Source organism: Pseudochaenichthys georgianus, chromosome 21, assembly GCF_902827115.2.
Source record: "Pseudochaenichthys georgianus chromosome 21, fPseGeo1.2, whole genome shotgun sequence".
NCBI lineage: Eukaryota > Metazoa > Chordata > Actinopteri > Perciformes > Channichthyidae > Pseudochaenichthys > Pseudochaenichthys georgianus.
This window is the reverse complement of record NC_047523.1, coordinates 11,288,842-11,309,331: the sequence shown is the minus strand read 5'-3', so window position 1 is coordinate 11,309,331 and position 20,490 is coordinate 11,288,842.

The following is a 20,490-nucleotide window of genomic DNA, read 5'->3' as shown; positions in this document are numbered from 1 at the left end:
CACTTAACGTTTAATATATTGCATGGTTTGTTTTGGGACTTGACAATCAACATTCCTGCTATGTTAACTATGTTGAAGCACTTATTTTAACTGATATTTTACATATGAATTATACTCTTAGATGTATGTAGATAGAATAAGAAATGTGCAGAATTTGACAGTTTAATGATGGAGGTATACACACATTGATAGATGTCTTGTAATGCACTGTTGAGGAACCTGTGACCCAAATGTTTAATTCATTGCATAACTACACCGTAGTTGTGTATATGATATGTCAATAAACCTTTGAATATCTTGAAATCTTAAAAGGGATGTGCAAAATAGCCATTATATACAGTCTTTAATGAACGATTAGAGAATAACGAGTAATGAGATATGCTTTATAGGGATCTGCAGATAAATATTTAGCACCCACTATCAAATATCTCGCCTGATTTTTGGCACTTGACAATCACCTTCTCTGTGTAACTAAAGTCTGATTTACGGGTTGTTATATTTCACATCATTAATCCTAATCTGTAAAGTAACTAAAAATAAATCTAGTAAAAATACCAGGTTAACCTTAAAGAAAGCCCTCAGGATTATAAAAGACCCCCATCACCTCAGCCACAAAGGGTTCTGTCTGCTGCCGTCTGGCAGGCGGTACCGCAGCATCAGAACTAAAACCACCAGACTCAGAGACAGTTTCATCCCACAGGCCATAAGACTGTTAAACACCTGAACTTTGAAACAACATCCATAACATTAATCTGGCTGCTTCTTAGAAATTATTTATTTAATATCAATAATAATAATATCATCCAATCACTTGTATATAGACTCTTATTGTACTATTTCACTATTTTTCCAAATCCATGGGTAGGACACGTTCGAGTCCTTTTTTGGATAGTGTACCGTCGATGGGTTTCAGTCCATTTCAAAGTGCTGTTTGACGCTCGGCGTAAACTTCGCGCACTGCCACTCCAACATCCAATCCAACAGAGCTTGAGGACAAATCACAGGGTTTGTCAAGCAAAATCGCATGGTGTAGTCCGATAGCTGAGGATTATGGGTAGTGTAGTGTCTTGTGCCATCCTAAACTCCGAACAAATATTTGTTTCTCTGAATTGAAGGGGAGAAATACAAAAGCATTGTACACAATTTAAACCAATCAATGTTGTGTAATTAACAAGGATAATTTGGTGTTTTTGAGTTGATGAGTAGTGCAGATATCACTGTAAAATCAATCGACAGTAAGGAGAATACTTACTTCCGGGTATAAAATCCTCCGTTATCCTATGGGAATGGACGCTCACATTGCCTTTAACTGCCGCCGACATGGACGGCAGCGGTGCTTCCCTCAGTGTCAAATACCGCTGCCGATGGGAATACATTGCAATCAGTTGAAAGCTTTTTGCGTCCGTTTATGAAGCAGAAGGAGACTCTGCGTGTCACAACTGCACGCCACGGGACCCTGACCAAGCGTCGCTATTGGATTATCAGGGAGTGAGACTATGGCCGTTTCTCAATGTCGAGTAAACCTGCTGCAGAGCCACTATTTCAAGTATACTACGTCATCGAGTGGCGCCGAAGGACTGTTTAAATGCATGTTAAATGCCCAGCATTCGGCGCCACTCGATGACGTAGTATACTTCAAATAGTGGCTCTGCAGCAGGTATACTCGACATTGAGAAATGGCCAGTGTTGCTCAAGCGGCCTCTGCTGCCGACTTCATCAGTGAGGAAAGAGAAAAATAAATAAAACACAAACTTGTTTTAAAAGTCCTTAAGCACGACATGCAGTTTCCCCAGTGTTTTATGACGTCCGATGACATTTAGTTAGGAGTCAAAGGGCTTTTGAGTTTGAGTTCATTAAAACAAGTATGCAATACGCCGTGACGGCATGTTACTTGAAGATATTCCCTCTAAAGGTCAAGTGGATCCAATGCAATTACTGAGTGTTGGGCCAAATCTAGAATGTGCCAGAATTCATTGAATATAGGAAGACCACATTTCATATTGATTCGTTTGTAAAAAGGCATCTCTGTTTTTCATACCAAGGCAGTATGTACCTAAATATTCAACCATTTTAACATTATAGTCTGTTGAATAAGGACCTCTGTGGTGCATATTAGTTTCAATGTAAAACTGGGCAAAAATAGCACAAGCATAAACAAAATGTTGAAATCCTGTCATGTCCTCACTCAACTAAGAATTAAGCTGAGAATGTTAAAGCCTGTATAGCTGTCTATTATGTCTATTATTTAAATATAACATAATTAAATAATATAATACTTACACATTGTACACAAATAGAGTGCACAGAAAAATATTGGATCACTTTGATGGCAATGTTGGTTGTTTGGTCAGGCTACCACCTTGTTCAGGCCGCGATTGACAATAACATTTTTTATTCAGAAAATATATGAAAATCATTCATTATATATACACATGAAACATTGACATCAGGGGTTCACAGTTACACATACCAAGTAAAAAAGAAAGAAAGTACCTGGGGCCTTAAGAGTTTTCCTTGAGCAACCAATCTCCCGCTCTAGGCTCAGTCAAATTATTCGAGGGAAAACATCTGTGGATTTGGCTTTCAGAACATTTTACAACATTCAAAATATAATGATTTAAATAAGGGCTATAACAGTGTTTGTACTGGGTAGTTCATTTAGCTAAAACAAATGACTCGCTGACGTTTCTTTTCTCAGCTCGCTTTGAACAATGACAAAGGTTCTACCAAAAGATGGCACCAAATACTAGACCTACTTTTGCTAATGGCAAACCATTACCATGCGGTCGAAATGAAGCATACAGTAAGTGGTTCGTTAACATGTTATTGTGTATTGAAATACATGGAATTACTCAGTAGAGCTTTTATACTTATGGATCCTAGCAAAAAAGGCTCATAAAGAGAAAAAAGTGTTAAGTGTCCTTGAGCAAGACACTGCACCTCAAAACTGCGTCTAATGAGCAGGTTGGCTCCTTGGGTGGCAGCCTCTCCGTGTGTGTGTGTGTGTGTGTGTGTGTGTGTGTGTGTGTGTGTGTGTGTGTGTGTGTGTGTGTGTGTGTGTGTGTGTGTGTGTGTGTGTGTGTGTGTGTGTGTGTGTGTGTGTGTGTGTGTGTGTGTGTGTGTGTGTGTGTGAGAATCAGTCAATGTTGGCATTTGCTTTAAAAGCACTTTGAGTGGTTAATAGACTAGAAAAGTGCTATATAAATGCAGTCAATTTACCTTTCACAACAAACTCTACAAGGTCTGAGATCTTGTCGAGAAATAAAAACACCTTTGCTTAGTCATATTTATGGCTAATGGCTCCTCTTTCGGAGGATTTACACTGGACTAGACAGAATAATACATTTGAGGACATTTGACTGTGCTGCAGTCCTTTAAACATAGATTGCTCTGTGAATGGGTGAGTAAGAGGCATATTGTAGGCCAGGGGTACTCACACTTTTGTATTAAAGGTCCACTTGTGAATTGTATACAAGGTCACTGGTCCGGATCAAAACAGGGACTTTACTGGCATTGATCATTTCAGTTTAACGAAACTGAAATTAAGAAGCAGTTCTCATTCATAACACTCCGTTCGATGTCTCACTATGGGATGCGCCTCATCGCGGAGCAAACAGAAGCATCAATCTCATTACGCCAATCCTGATTGGCTGGTGATCTTGACGTCAACGTCAGGGGAAATCACCCCCTATAAGTAGCCTGCGCCACGACGCATGCGTCATTCAAACACCTCTTCTCGCTTCAGAGCACATCTCTAACGGTAGCCGGGCTAGCTCAACAGTCCACAGACTGAACCCAAAGCTATTTTCGGTCGACGGGCGTTAGCCGGCTACCCTATTCTCTCACAGAGGAGTATTATAGTCAACCTCGCCGTTCTTCCTCTGGAATAAGGTAAGGTTTTGACTTCAAGTTAGCAACACACCAGTCGCTAACTTGTGTTTTTTCCCCTCACTACCGACACCACGGTAGCGAGGACACTTTTTTCTTCTCTCTTCCACGGAGGAGAAAAGGATTACAGGAATATTACCATACCAGGTAATATCCTTGAGAGAAAAAGACCCACGCTTTACCCCGAATTAAAGACAGATCGGTAAACACTTTTTTCTCGAACGTACCTGTCATGAGCGGACCCTCTCCACGCCTCACGGCGAACGAGATGGATGCCTCTCTCCCTCACACCAGAGGAGTCAGGAACTCGGAGGCTCGGCGCTGCGGTTGCGGGTTGAAAGTGTCAGGCACAGACTCACACCAGATCTGTTCGTCCTGCCTCGGGCTGGAACACGCCCAGGAGGCCATCGACAACCCCGGCTCGTGCGGACATTGTGCCCGCCTCACCGTGAAGAGCCTCCACCGAAGGTTAGCGCAACAAGCTAACCTGTCGGGACGGGACCCCCCTCATGTCCACTGATCTGCCGACCGGCAATCAAGACACGGGGGCGTCTGCCGCAGAGATGGAGCCCCTCACTGCGGTCTGGGGCTCACCGACAGCGGCACCCGCAGAACCGGAATCCCGCGCCATATCAGGCCGAGATCCGGTGGCGGCAAGAAACGCGGGAACAGGGCCCCACGCTATACCAAGCTGGGGCTCCCGGCTGGACCTCACCATGGTTTCACCCGCGGAAGATGTCCTGGAGTTAGACTACATGGAGGACGAAGAGTACACCTCTGAGTTCCTCCTGTCTGACTCGGATGAGCAAGAAGACGACGTCTTCGTGTCACCAGCTCAGGCTGCAAAGCCGGGAGCGATGGCTGCTCACTCGGCGATAGCACACCAGCTTCGCCCTGTCTCAATATGGACCTACAAGCCGTGTGTCAGCGCGCTGCGGCCAGACTAGACAAGTTGGCCGAGAAAATCTCCGGTTCCGGCTGCAGCTCAGGCTCAGCCAACCCAGAATTTCGGCCAGCAGTCGAGGAAGAAGAAGCAAGCGGCGTGACAGCCCCTCCTTCTCCCCTCCGTTAATGTGTTCCCGCCGCCTCGAGAGATGCCTAAACGCCATCCTCAAGTCCGCACAAACACATGTCACACGTTGGTTGATTCCTCTGTCATTAAACATTTGCCGCTGACGCATCCAGGCCGAGGGCCGAGGGCGCAGCTCAAAAAAATGAATAGAAAATCAATAAAACCAATTTTCTCCCCTTTTGAGAGCAGCAACGGCATCTCTCAAAAGGCGGATTATTGACGGGTTTGTGAAGGCACCACCGCCACGCGCAGTGCCGGCTGGAGCTGTAAGCGTGACATCTCAGCTGGCTCTAAGGAGCATGCAGCAGGAGATACTCACGACACCCAAGCTGCCTCGAACTCTGCTCGGTTTAAAACACCGAAGACGCAGAGGTCGCAGCCCATCCCGAGTCCCCAGCCCAGGCTGGAGACGAGGGCAAGTTGGCCGAGAAAATCTCCGGTTCCGGCTGCAGCTCAGGCTCAGCCAACCCAGAATTTCGGCCAGCAGTCGAGGAAGAAGAAGCGAGCGGCGTGACAGCCCCTCCTTCTCCCCTCCGTTAATGTGTTCCCGCCGCCTCGAGAGATGCCTCAACGTCATCCTCAAGTCCGCATAAAACACATGTCACATCTTTCTGTCTGAATAAACCATTTTCCGCTGACGCATCCAGGCTCCGGCCAAGGGCGCAGCTCAAAAGAATGAAAAGAAAGACAATAAACAGTCCGTTAACTATAAATCCCCTTCTGAGAGCAGCTACGGCCTCTCTCAAAAGGCGGATAATAAACGGGTCTGTGAAGGCACCACCGTCGCGCACATGCGCAGTGCCGGCTAGGGCTGTAATGGACAGCCCTCCAATTCTTCCCCTTTGGAGAGCAGCTACGGCACCTCTCAAAGGACGGATTATTGACGGGTCCGTGAAGCCACCGCCACGCGCAGGCGCAGTGCCGACTGGAGCCGTGAGGGCACCACCGGTACACACATGCGCAGTACCGGCTGGAGATGTAAAGGCACCTCCGTCACGCACATGCGCAGTGCCGGTCGGAGCCGTAAGAGTGACATCCCAGCTGGCTCTAAGGAGCATACAGCAGGAGATACTCACGATGTCTGCCTGGGCTTCTCAAAACAAATAATGTATCTGTTTTCACAAACCCAGAGAGAGTCAACCCATATTCTGGAGAGAGAGGTTCTCTCTCTCCTAGAAAGAAGGGTTTTATCTATAAAGCCCACCGAGCGGAGTCAGATTACGGAGGAAAATGTCCTCGTAAAGCACCCGCTCAACATGGGCCTCATAATAAAACTAAACCCCGAACGCCACGGCTTACGGAGAGTTTTGGTGATTATAAAATGCGTAGTGGCACTACACCCGACTTTTCCAGTGCGGGACGCGCCTACGGGTGCAGTCCTTTCACGGAAGGTGGTCACCACGGACGCAGGTCAGACGGGCTGACAGGGGACTTACGAAGGTCGCCCGGTGAGAGGTCTCTAGAACAGAGACTTCCAGCGGGTGATCTTCGAGATAAGCTCGTCTGGCAATACGGGAGCTACAATATCCCATAGTGAGACATCGAACGGAGTGTTATGAATGAGAACTATAGGTTACTTACGTAACCCCAGTACTCAGAGTAACATGAAGTGAGATGTCTCACCAGAGGGCCCTCCTTGCTATGGTGAAGCGAGAAGAGGTGCTTATTTTGAATGACGCATGCGTCGTGGCGCAGGCTATTTATAGGGGGTGATTTCCTCTGACGTTGACGTCAAGATCACCAGCCAATCAGGATTGGCGTAATGAGATTGATGCTTCTGTTTGCTCCGCGATGAGGCGCATCCCATAGTGAGACATCTCACTTCATGTTACTCTGAGGCCTGGCGTTACGTAAGTAACCTATAGTTTCTTATGGTGCGCTATGCATGGGGCCCCCTTGAGGGGGTTTCCCGACATGTCGTTGCAGTAAATTAAAGGGTGTTTCATGTTGTCGTTGCTGTGGACCTTCTTAATCTACCTTCTTTGGGGGCCCCCTTCTGGTCCAAGCACTTGCCTGCCTTGCCTGTCGGCGCAAGACACAAGGCAGGCAGGCAGTCAGTCTGTACACAAACACACACACACACACACACACACACACACACACACACACACACACACACACACACACACACACACACACACACACACACACACACACACACACACACACACACACACACACACACACACACACGGAGAGGCTGCCACCCAAGGAGCCAACCTGCTCATTAGACGCAGTTTTGAGGTGCAGTGTCTTGCTCAAGGACACTTAACACTTTTTTCTCTTTATGAGCCTTTTTTGCTAGGATCCATAAGTATAAAAGCTCTACTGAGTAATTCCATGTATTTCAATACACAATAACATGTTAACGAACCACTTACTGTATGCTTCATTTCGATGCGTGTCACGCTCGCGCACACAAGTGTATATATGCACGCAGGGCCGTTTCTAGCTTTTTGGGGGCCCTATGCAAGATGCTGTTTGGGGGCCCTAGTTTTGACAGTTTTTTAACTACAATGGGGGGGATTCCGAAGCCTTTAAGATGATCTGTGGAGATACATCAATCTGTTACACTTTAATAGGAAAACAGCCCCACCTTGTGTCAGCAGAAAGTATTACAAATAATGATTACAAAAAAATGCAAAAAATAAATAACAATATGTAAAATATATTTTAAGATCATGTTTAATCATCTGATTCGTCTGTACATTGCTGTTTTAGTCTGTGTTCTTCTAATTAGTGTCTACAGTGTGTGCCTATTGAGCTGTTTAGAGCCATGTGGGACAAAACCCGATCATGCCCCTCCCTCTCACTGTCTAAGTGAACGGTGACTATAAAAACTACACTGTGCATGCTCAGAGTATTGTCCTATTTAATGTGTGTGGCAAAAAAATAATGACCATAGGGGCATTGAGCTGCCATCCCCACCATACGTCATCTCACATAATTCAGAGCTGATTGGCTGTAAGTACGTGTGCCGCGAATAGTGTGGTGTGTGAAGAGGAGGAGAGAGACGCGTCCTAAAACCAGGAAGTAAGCTGCGCATGGCTTCCTTCCACAAAAAAGCAATGATATTTCTCCATGGGAAACGTACCTGTTAGATAAATGCACGTTTTGTTCAGCCGGATAATATCCACATGTCTACCCTACTTTTATAATTTTCTAATCATACATCTATGGATTAGATTAGATTTATGATAGACTTTTGAAACTACAAGATAAGGAGGACTTTTACAAAAAAGTAATAGAGATTTTTGTCCAGAAGGATAGGCAAATGGACTTCATCTTCAAGTCAAGGTAAGACCGCAATTTTATTGAAAATGGGACCTTACTAAGAGAGAACAATTCAATATTTAAATGATAAAATTCCATTTTTTGAGTATCCTTTTTTGGGTATCCTTTTGTTGAACTGAAATTAATCGAAGCATCAGACAAAAAAAGCTTTTGAAAATAATATTATATTTTGATTTAGGTCAAAATATTATATTTGTAAACCTGAAGAGTCAGTGCCTCACCAGCCATGAACCTCACTGCACGTCACTGCAGAAGCTTATATATATGATATATATATATATATTAGGGCTGTCAGTCGATTAAAATATTTAATCGCGATTAATCGCATGATTTTCCATAGTTAATCGCAAATTAATCGCACATTTTTTATCTGTTCTAAATGTACCTTAGAGGGATATTTTAAGTTTTTAATACTCTTATATATGAGTGGACAAATATGCTTTATGCAAATGTTTGTTTATTATCATTTTATCAATGACAAATATTCTCATGACTATTAAACATAACAACCTCTGAACATTAAAAATATCCGCCTCAATTCAACCTGGAACCTCTCTCATACAATACTTTGTGTGTGTGTGTGTGTGTGTGTGTGTGTGTGTGTGTGTGTGTGTGTGTGTGTGTGTGTGTGTGTGTGTGTGTGTGTGTGTGTGTGTGTGTGTGTGTGTGTGTGTGTGTGTGTGTGTGTGTGTGGAGAGACACTAAGATGGATCGTTGGAGCTATGTGCAACTCAAGGCATATGCTCGAACGGAACTGCCTGGACGCTGCAATCATGTTTTGCGCACTATCCGTGCTGAGTGTGCTGACTGTTCGTACAATGTCCCACTGTCTGGCTACCTGCATAAAGTCAAGTGCTCGGCGCAGTTGGAAATGTCGCTCCTCTGTTTTCATTCAACAGCTCCTTATATCCGTTAGCGCAGCTAGCTAGCACCAGATGCTAACAACAACAATACACGTAAGATGTGCACGTTCTCTCTCGCGCTCGCTCGTGCCACACATACACACACCCTCCCGGTCCTCCCGATGGCCAGTCGGTGCCTGCCGGTGAGCGTGGAAGTGTGGTGTGCCGCAAGTGGACGGCATGAGCGGGGCTGTCAGCATCAGCTTGTAGATGGTATTTTAAACTCGATGCGCTCTGAAACTACGGGGCGGCTGAGGACAAAAAAACCACATGCGTTAATCGCGTTAAAATAATTAGTGGCGTTAATTATTAGTTATTAACGCGTTAACTTGACAGCCCTAATATATATATATATATATATATTATTGTTTTCCTGCCCTAAATTTTATTTAATTTTTTCTCCTGTTTTCTTTATTTCTCTGTACTCCTTCATTTCTATACGTTTTTGACGCAATAATGCCGCTGTATTAGGATGATGCACAGGAGGGCTACTTTCCACAAGCTATGCTTCAGCCCTCCCGCTTCTACTAATTTTGTTCATCTTTGTGTGTATGAATTACACTTTTTTTGTTTTTCAGATGAATAAAAAAAAAGAAATACTTTCAGCTTGGGGGCCCCCTAGTGGCCGCGGGGGCCCTATGGCCCTGTATGCACGTTCATTCTCACAACGCGTCACAAGAAAATATACATACATTTACATCAGAACGTTTTTTTTTTTTTTTTTTATAATGGGACACAGGGTTCGGTGATTGATTTGCAGAAGGCCATATGTTTTCATTGTCTGTTCATGTGAAATATGTAGAAGCCATCATTAAATTGTACACCAATGCATTAAATACACAAAACAGCTTATATTATACATTAATAATTGTGTGTTAGTTCTCTCTTTATAGAGAAAATTATACATTTAGAATCAGATTTTGAGACAGTGAGCCATGACATGATGTTTTCTTCTTTTTCTCCTTGTGTTTTTTTTTATACAATCAGCATCTGACAGCCCCACAGAAGAGGACCTCATTCGGAAATACTTTCATGATGGCTTCAGCTACGATGACATTTTGGATTTTCTGGAAACTACCCACAATGTAAAAATGAGCCTGCGTACTTTAAAGAGTAAATTAAAAAGTCTTTAATTATCAAGGAAAAAAAAACTACTCCCCTCTGGCTAATGTTCGTGCTGCCATTCAAGAGGAGCTAAATGGACCTGGCCAGCATTACGGTTACCGCTCGATGTGTCAGACATTGCGCCAAAAGCACTCCCTTACTGTAAAAAGGGATGAGGTCATGAACTTGATGAGAGAGCTTGATCCCTCTGGAGTTCAACTTCGCAGTAATAGAAGATTTGTACGAAGAACATACAGCTCTGAAGGACCCAACCACGTCTGGCATGTTGATGGCTATGATAAGCTAAAGCCCTATGGTTTGGCCATCAGCGGATGTATTGATGGCTACTCCAGAAAAGTATTGTGGTTGAAGTGTGGAGCAACACACAATGACCCTGGGTTCATTGCTCAAAATTACAGACGTTGTGTCACAGAGCATGGAGTCATACCTATAAGGCTGCGTACAGACTGCGGCACTGAAAACGGCACAATGGCAGCCATCCAGTGTGCTTTAAGATCAAGACACACTGACAATTTTGATGGGGCTGCCAGTCACATGGCTCTTCAACAGCAAATCAAAGAATTGAAAGCTGGTGGTCGTACTTCAGAAAACAGAGGTGTGGTGCTTCTTTCTTTTTTGTTTACATCCTTGACAGTGAACATAGTATATCTATACAAACTAATGTAATTATATTTTCAGTGTATTAGTTCCGATCTCTTACAATAATTGTTTTACAACTAAACTCTGCACCACAGGCACAGCCAACACATGGTATGCCTAGTGTGGTTGCTGATTTCCTTTTAATTTAATTGATCGGAATCATCAGTTAAAACTATAGGTTACTTATGTAACCCCAGCGTCATAGTAACATGAAGTGAGATGTCTCACTATATGGGATGCGCCTCACCGCGGAGCAAACAGAAGCATCAATCTCATTACGCCAATCCTGATTGGCTGTTGATCTTGAGGTCAGCGTCAGGGGAAATCACCCCCTATAAGTAGCCTGCGCCACGAAGCATGCGTCATTCAAAATAAGCACCTCTTCTCGCTTCACCATATCAAGGAGGGTCGTCTGGTGAGACATCTCACTTCATGTTACTCTCAATCTGGGGTTACGTAACCTATCGTTCTCATTCATAACACTCCGTTCGATGTCTCACTATGGGAAATTGTAGCTCCCGTATTGCCAGACGAGCTTATCTCGAAAATCACCGATCAACCAGAATTTAACAGGTAGAGTCCCAACTCAACAAGGTGCCCAGCACTGCTCGGGCCACGCTTGGAGCGGAGACGTCTAGCCTGTAAAAGCGAGCGGCGAGGACCAGCTCGCCGCTGCACAAATGTCTTGGATGGAAACACCCTTGAACAAAGCCCAGGATGTAGCCAGGCCCTCGAGTGAGCCCGCAGACCCGAAGGTGCTTGCAAATTCTGACTCGTATAGGCCAAAGCAATTGCCTCCACAATCCAGTGGGAGAGCCGTTGCTTAGTAACAGGCTTGCCCTTGTGAGGGTTAGCCCAGGACACGAAGAGTTGGTCTTTAAGACGAAGCTCCTTTGTTCTGTCCATATATGTGTGTAAAGCCCGGACTGGACACAACAGATCCTGCTGCTGCTCCCCGGAGGAAACCAGCGGCGGAGGAAATGCCTCAATGTCAATCGGGGTACACGAACCAACCACCTTTGGTGTAAAGGCAGGGTTGGGCTTCAACAACACTCTCGTTTGCCCTGGGGCGAACTGAGTGCATGAGGGATGTACAGACAGTGCATGAATATCGCTGACCCGGATGCCAGGGCCAGTAACAGCACTGTCTTGAGTGACAGATGTTTCATGTCAGCTCCTTCCAGGGGTTCAAATGGGGTAATTCTGAGCCCATTTAAAACCACTGCCAGGTCCCATAAGGGCACCAGCGACTTGGAGACAGGGAGGAGCCTGCGAGCTCCCTTCATAAAACGGCAGACCAAAGGATGTTGGCTAGCCGTCTTACCCTCAAAGCCCACATGGCATGCAGCAATAGCAGCCAGGTACACCTTGATCGTGGAGAAAGCTCTGTGTGTATCGATCAAGTCCTGTAGAAATGATAAAATCACCCCGACAGGACATTGAAAAGAGATGTGTCCTTGAAGGCACCACTCCTCAAACACCCTCCACTTACAGTCGTAAAGAGACCTGGTGGAGGAAGCTCTCGCACTCTGAATAGTGTTTATCACCTTCTGAGGGAGTCCCACTGTATTCAGATTGTACCACTCACGGGTCAGGCCCATAGTGCCCCGTGCTCTGGGCGTGGGTGAAGGATCGCCCCCCCCCCGCCTGAGACAATCTGTCCCTGCGTGGTGGGGGCTGCCATGGCTGCCCGCACAACAGCTGATATATCTCCGCCAGCCCGTACGTTGCGGGCTATGGTTCCCATCAGGATAAGTGTGTGGCGTTGCTCCTTCACTCTGGCCAGAGTTGGGGGTAACAGAGTCAGGGGTGGGAACGCGTACAGAGCATTTTTTCTTTATGCGAACAGATTTAACGCGGCTCTGCCGTAACGCACCCACAGCGGACTCTCGATCCTTGGATGAGGAGTCCAGTCTGCATAGAGTGGTGCACCTCTGGACAGTAGTTCTGTCCCGAGGTGCATCACTCCCGGTACCTGTGTCGCTCTCAGAGAGAGGAGACGTCTGCCGCTCCAAGGGATCAGTTTGTGTGCCAGTGTGTGTGACTGGAGACAACGCAACCTCCCTTGGCGGTTCATACACGATATCGTGTTGTCTGTCCTCATGAGGACATGGTGTCCTCTGAGAGAAGGCAGGAAGCATTTTAGGGTGGGGACCACCGCTAAAAGCTCCGGGTGATTACGTGCGCCCGCTGGAGGTCTCTGCTCTAGAGACCTCTCACCGGGCGACCTTCGTAAATACCCTATCAGCCTGTCTGACATGCGTCCGTGGTGACCACCTTCCGTGAAAGGACAGCACCCGTAGGCGCGTCCCGTACTAGAAAAGTTGGGTGTAGTGCCACTACACATTACATAATAACCAATACTCTCAGGGTTTAGTTTTATTATGAGACCCATGTTGAGCGGGTGCTTTACGAGGACATTTGTCTGCGTAATCTGACTCTGCTCGGCGGGCATTATAGATAAAACCCCTCTTTCTAGGAGAGAGAGAACCTCTCTCTCCAGAATATGGGTTGACTCTCTCTGGGCTTGTGAAAACAGATAATGTGTAACTGTTTTGAGAAGCCCAGCCAGATGTCGTGAGTATCTCCTGCTGTATGCTCCTTAGAGCCAGCTGAGATGTCACGCTTACGGCTCCAGCCGGCACTGCGCATGCGCGTGACGGTGGTGCCTTCACAGCCCCAGCCGGCACTGCGCATGCGCGTGACGGTGGTGCCTTCACAGCCCCAGCCGGCACTGCGCATGCGCGTGACGGTGGTGCCTTCACAGCCCCAGCCGGCACTGCGCGTGGCGGTGGTGCCTTCACAGACCCGTCAGTAATCCGCCTTTTGAGAGATGCCGTAGCTGCTCTCAGATGGGGAACAATTGACGGGCTGTTTATTGGCTTTATTGATTTTCTTTTCATTATTTTGAGCTGCGCCCTCGGCCTGAAGCCTGGATGCATCAGCTGCAAATGTTTTATGACAGAAGGATCAACCAATGTGTGACATGTGTTTGAGCGGACTTGAGGATGGTGTTTAGGCATCTCTCGAGGCGGCGGGAACACATTCACGGAGGGAAGAAGGAGGGGCTGTCACACCGCTCGCTTCTTCTTCCTCAACTGCTGGCCGAAATTCTGGGTTGGCTGAGCCTGAGCTGCAGCCGGAACCGGAGAATTTCTAGGCCAGCTTGCCCTTGTCTCCAGCCTGGGCTGGAGACTCGGGGTGGGCTGCGGCCTCTGCGTCTTCGGTGCTTTAAACCGAGCAGAGTTCGAGGCAGCCTGGGCAGAGGACTGCTGCTGCGAAAGCAGCGGCTGGACCCTTCGAGGGAGGCAGAAGTGGAGTGCCTCGTCCTCCCTCTTTTTTGTCTCACACCTCCTTTGCATGGAGGCGAGAGCGGAGCCGAAAATTCCCTCGGGAACGATGGGCATATCCAGCACATCCTCCTTTTCCCGGTCTGGGAGAGTGGTGAGGTTGAGCCATCTCACTCTTTCCTGCACCACCATGATCCCCATTACAATGTGGTCTGGATGGCGCAGCGTTGGACACGGAGACAAATGTCCGTGACCGCTGCCATCTCGTCCAGAGTGGCTGCCCCCGGGTTACCCGACAGGTCCTCACAGAGCTCCGCTTGGTAGGCGGTTAGCAGAGAGGTGGCCCAGCCAGCTCCTGTCCCGCCCGTGGTCCCGCCGGCTACGAACTCTGTCCAGCCAGATCCTATTCCGCCGGTGGTCCAGCCGGTCATGAATCCTGCCAGTCCTACGGAGCTGCCCCGTCACCGCTGTCCTTGTGCCAGCCCCCTTAGTTTCCTCGCCACGGCCTTCGCCCCTGTCTCCGGCCCCCTGAGTTTCGCCACCCTCGAGCCCGGCCCCCTGAGTTGCCACCCGATTGCCCACGCTCACGTGTCTGACCCCCCTGAGTTCCTCTGCTACAAGTTCTGCACACACCCAGCCTCTGCCTTGCACCCTGTATATGTTCCTGCACCCTGACAACTGGATACAGCACTGGTGGCAGGACCCCTTTCATTCCTATGAAAGTTGCTCCGCCGCCCATGAAGCAAAAATAGCTGTATCTTGGTCCATTAAGAGTGCACACTTTTCCTTATTTGGTGCCTCCGATCTCCCGCTCTCAGCTGAAGTCAGATGAATGTAGAGAGAAAGGAACTGGATTCGGCCTTTTGCACATTTTACAACTTTTGAAAACTATTGATTTAACCCTTGTGTGGTGTTCATATTTGTGTTACTCAGCCAGTGTTCATGGGTCTGGTGGACCCGCTGCCTTTTTTGGGCTTCAATTCAACACAATCAAACTATTTTATGTTAAATTACTCAACAGATGTTTACTTCATCTCAATTACAAGCAATACAAACAGCATATATGGTTAATATTTGCCCTTTTACATTTGTTAGATCACATTAATGAATTAAAGTAGGGAATGTGCATGTGTTTCACCTATGTGTGTGAGGCATGGATGTATAATAAGAAGTGTGAGGGGGATTCTTGCTGTAACGGAAGTCATCATAATGAAACGGACGTACCAAACTGCTAGTGGTCTCTCTGCTAGCTCCGTTAGCCCCGTTAGCTTTATTAGCTCCAGGCTGCTACAGGGGCTCGACTGATACAGAGAACACAACTTGAACTCGGACGTGTTTGTTGTATTGATACCTGGTGGAGTATTCTTCATTGAAATATTGCACTTATCTTATGGCTCTGTGGTTTAAACAGACCGTCCATGAATGCAGTTTCTTCGGTAAGTGAAATTCAAGCACTTAATTTCTTACTCGTCTTTTTATTCAGCTAACGAGCGAGACAAAGCTACATCTGTGCTAACGCTAAGTTTTCGTCCAAAATAAATGTATATAAAAATAAAGTGAAGGAACAGCAAACCGAGCGGTCTACAAAATGAGACGGTCTTCTGGCTTAGTTCAGTAAAGTTGGAACGATATTGGGAGATTCTGATTTCACGGATCAATAACGTATGAACAAAACGTTATTCAGACACAAATGACATCTCCTAAGTACCGTGGTAAGGTTGACAACGAACTATAATCACATTTTGATTAAAAAAAAAAAAGCCAATACGCGCCGTCCTCCGAGCTGGACACATTACATTGGTCTCTATCTGCAGCCGGAGAAGAAACGAGTGCTCAGGGAACGTCTGCAAAGTGCAACTCCGAAAAAAGAGAATACAATAATATTCAATCACTATTATACAGCTTATTACTACCAAACTCACTACACACATCAATAGTCTCCTGTGTGTCATACTACAGCAGATCATTTTGAAGAATATGCTTTTGAATAATTTTGGGGAATATTTAAAACGTAAAATCTTCAATTAATATGGCATCATCTTAAATAACTTTACTATTATACAGTATATTTCTACCAAACTCACTATTTGCATTGTTGTTAGCATCTGGTTAGCTTAACGGATATTAAAAGCTGTTTCTAAAACAAGGAAAGGGAGAGCTCTGTCCTGTCAGACTGAGAGATAACTACAGCTCAGTGAGGTAAGGGACTCTCTGTTTAGATAGTTAACTTTAGTCTAGTTATCTCAGTGGGTCTCAAACGTTTTGGTCAACATTTATGAGAATAAATGAAAAACAGTTATGAAATACTATATGACAGTAAAACAAGAATACAGTGTAAAAGGTAAGTGATTTGTAAAATATCCATAATGAAAAAGAAAATCTGTTTACAGTTCTGTTTCATTTGGGTGTTGAGAGATGTATCCATAAATTCATTTTGCTCTCTTACACCTATATGCCATTTTATATGCTGCGAGCTGATTATGGAGCCTTTATTGTAAGAGTACACTGTGTATGTGCGTATTCCACTGTATGCCTGGTACATACATTAATGGGAAACCCTAGTTTGTACATGTTCAATACATTTGTAACACTGTACACATGAACGTTTATTTTTTCGGTTCACCAACAAAAAATCTCACTCCAAGCTGAACTCAAATGTTGGCAGCCCTGACATAATAGAGAACTATAAAACATTAAGAAGGATTATACTGTAGAACAAAAGGCCTCTCGGTGAGGTTGGTAAAATAAGGTCATGCTTGTACATTAGTTAGTTTGCTAGTTAGGTAACTGTATGCATTGTTATTGTTAATTTAAAATAGCAATGCTCGACGATGCAGACAGCTAGCGTCACAGTAGTGTTGAAGAGCAACGTACTGTATATGAGATTAACCTCACTATAAGATCTGTGTATCTGAAAAATATGAATCTCACATTTCCAGTTGGTTCCAGAAATAACGTTAACGTAGATATTGCAATATGGTTTGTTGAGCTGGAGTTGATTATTGAAGCTTACTGGTTAACGTTCATCATATTAAACGAACAAACCCAAACCTTGTTGTTTTTATTAATATTATTACCAATACTTACTTGCATTTTATTATCATTACACTGGAGAAACCGACTTATTGCGACAGCAGAACGTGAACATCTAACTTAATGCCTGCATTTAACGATGAACAATAGCGTAGTCAATGCTTTTGGGACAAGGAAATTATTTGTTTAAATATTAGATATGACGTTATGTGTGCTTCTGTGACAATTAAGCTTATTAATTGCATTACATTTGTTAAAGATGTTTGTCTTTTACCCTGACGTGTGTGTTACAAATGAATGTGAATATGGCATAGGACAAATATTTAAATTGACTGTCTCATGAAAAACGATTCTAAAATAAAAAGGACCCCAACTATACAATAATACACAATCCAACTTATAAGATACAGTAAGGGCTGTGATATCCATCACTTTTTTTAAGTATAACAAAAAGATTATCACATGACGTTTGCATCGCTACACCCCAGGCAGAGCTTTAAGGTCGGCTGATCAGCTGTTGTTGATAGTGCCTAAGACCAGGCTCAAACCCGAGGGCACCGAGCATTCGCAGCAGCGGGCCCTCGGCTCTGGAACATTTTGCCCCTCCATGTGAGGTCGGCCCAGACCCTGGGGTGTTTTAAATGAACACTTAAAACTCACTTTTTCTCTCTGGCCTTCTAGGCTTCTCTTATCAAGAATAACTTTTACCCAAGACCTTTTCCCTCTCTAACCTCTCGAGGTTTTATTAGAGGGAAAACGGTTTGTAGAGTGACTTAGACAGGCCGGGGAGTGTTACGATTCCTAGACACAGCGTACCTCCCTATCTCTCATCAATTTCCAACTAAGGCTCCAGTGGGGACCTTGTTCCCTGAGTGTGCTTCTCCACCTATGTTTCTTACTCTCTTACTTGCTACCCTTTGCCTTCAACCTATTCTAAGGGAGTGCTTGTTCTTCCGCCTGTCTGTGTCTGTGTATTCTCTTGTTCCGATTAACCCAGCCAAATTTGTTCTTGTTTTGTGTCTATATCTACGCCGGGATCCGGAGTCGAGGCTGATCCTCTTGCTGTGGTCCTGTGTCCTGGATCCTCTATCCTGAGTTCTGGATTAAGTTGTGGACTTCGGGTCGTGGCTAAACCTGTCTCTGCGGTCCTGCCTTGGGTCTCGTCATGCTGCTTCCCTGAAGGCTCCCACAGGATTGTAGTTGACATCTTCGTAGATTCATCTTCTTATTACAGACACATGCATTTCCTACCATTTGGACTACCTATGCTGTAAAATGTATTATCTCTTCGATTTACACACGGTATCTATTGCACGTCTGTCCGTCCTGGGAGAGAGATCCCTCCTCTGTTGCTCTCCCTGAGGTTTCTCCCATTTTTTCCCTTTAAACTGTGGGTTTTCTCCGGAAGTTTTTCCTTGTACGATGTGAGTGTCTAAGGATAGAGGGTGTCGATTTCTCAATTGATCCACACTGTGAATATGAGGGGAAAATGTGTGTAATAAATGCTTTAGACAAAAATAAATATGAAGTTAACTGTAAGGAGTGGCTCAGTTTTAAAAAAAATAAACAATACTATTACAGTATTTTAATATCTCACGTCTGAAATTTAATTTAAAAGAAGATGCCCCAAAAATAAAGATTGGTATATCAATAAATGCAGTTAATTTTGTCTTTTTAATTGTTTAAAGGGGAAAGGAAACACCAATTACAGCTATAATATTCCGGTAGTTTATTCATTTTACAATGGATATTGATCGTAATATTTATTGTATATGATATTACTCGTCAAAAGAAAATTAATTATCCGCCGGCCAGGTGGGGAATTCCGGGACCAGGCCGCCGCCATTAGGGAAGTCCCAAATAGTGACGTCACTGGATGGGTCTTCGCTCCGGGTATCCATACCGGAAGTCAACACAACGTAGCAGATATGGCAGCGATGGAGGAATTTTGCAATGAGATGGACGTTTTGAACGATGAATTTGACTATTCGTCGGGAGATGACATTGATGTGGAAGCATCTACAGTTACCAGGCATCCCATGGACTATGCTTATGAACCGATTCGGTCGAATAGAGTGGCATACGATCCGGAATCCGCCGAAAGTACCGACGGTTCTGAACTCGCTGAGTGGGACCACCAGTTCCAGTACCGACTCGGTCTCAGAGGAAGAAGATGTTGCTCAAAACCCGGGACGAAACGACAACACAGATTGGTGTACATGTAACAATTGTGTGCCATCGGAAAATGTCAAAAAAATAAAAATAAAAACATACTCTGTTATCCTCTTAGGCCCCACGGAACCGAAATTGCGTCATTTGCAGGAAACAACGTCTAAGGAACCTTGATATTTAATAAACTATGAATATTTTATATCCATATAACAGGAAAAAACTAATTTAAACTGATCTTTTTCATTTATTTAAAAAAAAAAAACACACAATGCTAACAGTGAGCCTCTGAATTAGCCCCGAGCGAAAAATGCTAACCTATTACTGCACCGAAAATCACTCCTAGCTCCCTTATTACTTATCCTCGCTGCACATCCAACACATTGTTTATGATCGTAAAGACACAGAATCTCACCTCAACACTGAAAGATACAAACTCGCGAGGTTATCAACAAAAACGTACATCAAAACAAGTGGCACTAGGTACTAACATGCGCTAGGCTAACGGCTTACCTTCCTCATTGTCTGGTCTAAACTGGTCTTCAATGGCATTACAACGATAAAAACGACGATGTAGTTAATCCATAGGTTAATATCCAATGGGGCTGTGTCCCCTTTGAAATGTTCTGATAATCTATAAGCAATACAACTGCAATTCCGTTATCTGCTGTCCGCTCTGTGCTCCGTGCGCTCTGGGTCCTGCAATACCATCCATTGAACACCTAGTCCAGCAATACTAGCCTTTTTAGGGCTGTTTTCGAGAGATGAGCGTGTGTATGCCAGTTTAATTAGTTGAGCTATAGAACACCCCCAATTCTCCATTGTACGTCATAATAACAGCTACCATTTAGTTTGGACGCGATTGCATTAATTAATAAGGTCACACTGTGTCAGTAAATACATGTGTGAGCTAGTAATCTGGTAGTGCTGCAATATTTACCTCTCTCTCGGCAGCTGAAGCAACTCGTTTGGTGGCTCGAACTTCACTTTTGTTGACACTGTCATTGTCTTGCACGGCCGACGTGCTGGGACGGTCGGTGTTCCTCCAGACTGGACTTTGAGCAGCTTCTCATCCGTT